The following is a 1,879-nucleotide window of genomic DNA, read 5'->3' on the forward strand; positions in this document are numbered from 1 at the left end:
ATAAAATAAAATAAAATAAAATAAAATAAAATAAAATAAAATAAAATAAAATAAAATAAAATAAAAAAATACCTAGGAAACGGCACAAGGCCTTGCGCCATCTGCCTGGGTTTCTCTGACCCTTCCTCATCACTCTGCTCAGCCACGACTGGCCTCTTTGATGTGCCTCATGACGGGCCCCTGCCTCCTGGCTCTACCCTCTACCTCCGCATAGCCATCCACAAAGCTGGGTCAATACCAGGGTCAGCAAACTCTTTCTGTAGAGGCCAGATAATAAATATTTTAGGCTTGGTGGACCAAGAGACAAAATCAAGACTATTATGCAGGTACTTACATAACAAGAGAGAAAACGAACTTCCACAAGATGTTTACTGATGAAATTTGAAATATAATAAGAACTGAGTACGGTTGTTTTTGTTTTGTTTTTTCTCATACAGGTCAACTAAGGACGAGAACAGAATTCTTTTAGAGAGATGACATCAAAGTTAGTGTTCCCAACCGTGGAATCGATTGTAAATGCACTTCTGTAAAAACCATTCTCAGCTAAGAAATGGTGGGTCATATTTGGTTTATACTCGAATGTCACCCCCTCAGTGAGGTTCTCCTTGGACACCCACTCAAAAATTGTGCCTCACCTCCCACTCTGCCCACTTGATCCCTCTCATCCTCCTCTAAAGTTCTCTGTAGCACTTCTCACAATCTGACATTTTACTCACATGTGTATTGGCTGCCTCGACCTTCCGTATGCAAACTTTATGTGGGCAGGGTTTTTGTCTGTCTTGTCACTGCCGTATTCCCAGCTCCTGGAACATATCTGGCACATAGTAATACTCAATAAGCATCTGTTGAATGAATAAATGAATAGAATTGTGGTGAAGAGAGAATGTATTAATACCTCTAAGTGCTTAGAGAATTGCCTGGCACAGGCAGTGCTCAAAAAAGTATTCATTCCCTGCTATTGTTACTTTCCAGAGGGGCCTCTGCATCTGTAAGGTGCAGGTCCCAGAGCAGACCGGCGAAATCTTCCAGCCGCTGGACATGTCCACCGCCCGGCTACCTGCCTGCTTCATCTCCCACCTCCCAAGCCTGCCCCAGGAAGCCCAGGCCTGATGCCTGGCCTCTCAGCTGGGGGAGTCCCCTCTTCCTGCCCTCTGGAAATCACTGTTCCTGGGGTCCGCCTGCTCTCCCTTGCTGGTCCCCCCTCTAATCCCACAGCAGCCCCATCCCCCGGTGGAGGAAGTGAGAAGCGAGAGGTTGAACGGTTTGCCCGAATCACACGAGGCGGGGGTAAAGGGAGCCCAGGGCGGGGCTGAGACGGGGCCCAGGACACACAACAGAGCAGATAGACAGATGGACAGATTTTTGGATGAGCCAGCAGCTGAGCTGGAACTAGAAACCAAAGCCCCTCCTCTCTGCCGACTTCTCCGCAAGGCCAGGCGTCAGGGGCTCACTCGGGAGCCGGCTCCCGCCCCCTGGCTCAGGGCCACCCGTCATCCCCGTGAGGTCAGCCACCGGCCCGCGATTTCGGGGAAATACCAGCTCCTGATTAAAAACAGGCGGTGGTCAGGCCCCTGCTGCTTTCCCAGTAGAAACTAGGGTGTTTGTTCCGAGAGGAACAAGTGTGGGCAGGGCCTGGCCAGGGCCACTAAGGCGGGAGGCTTGAGCTGCAGTACCTGGTCGTCCCGGGAAACCCGGGGTGGGGGAAGAAAAGGGGGAGATCGCGAGGTCTGGGGAAGGGCAGCCTGTAGGGTGGTGACTGCCCCACAGCACGTGGAGTTGAGCCGACCAGGGAGGGGTCGCGGACTGGGGCCTGGAAACCACGCAGGGTGCGGCCGAAGAGCCTTTATCAGGACACCCGCACTGGAATCAGGCAGTGGGC

The 1,879-nt window shown here is 51.6% G+C and overlaps 1 non-coding gene across 2 annotated transcripts in view; it reads right to left on the bottom strand.

Annotated features, from left to right (window-relative positions):
* The window catches only part of LOC105302400, a 9,023-nt gene extending 7,150 nt beyond the window's left edge, over positions 1-1,873 (bottom strand). Inside the window, exons 1-3 of one of the 2 annotated variants that reach the window (XR_002776298.1) lie at positions 1,674-1,873; positions 717-814; positions 335-442 (exon numbers count right to left, since the gene is read on the bottom strand). This is a non-coding gene — a transcript (uncharacterized LOC105302400). The remainder of the gene's footprint in view (positions 1-334; positions 443-716; positions 815-1,673) is intronic. The other variant, XR_002776297.1, reaches the window with a different exon arrangement.
* Positions 1,874-1,879: the final 6 nt, after the last annotated feature.

This window comes from Pteropus vampyrus, unplaced genomic scaffold (genome assembly GCF_000151845.1).
Source record: "Pteropus vampyrus isolate Shadow unplaced genomic scaffold, Pvam_2.0 Scaffold271, whole genome shotgun sequence".
In the NCBI taxonomy this organism is placed as follows: Eukaryota; Metazoa; Chordata; class Mammalia; order Chiroptera; family Pteropodidae; genus Pteropus; species Pteropus vampyrus.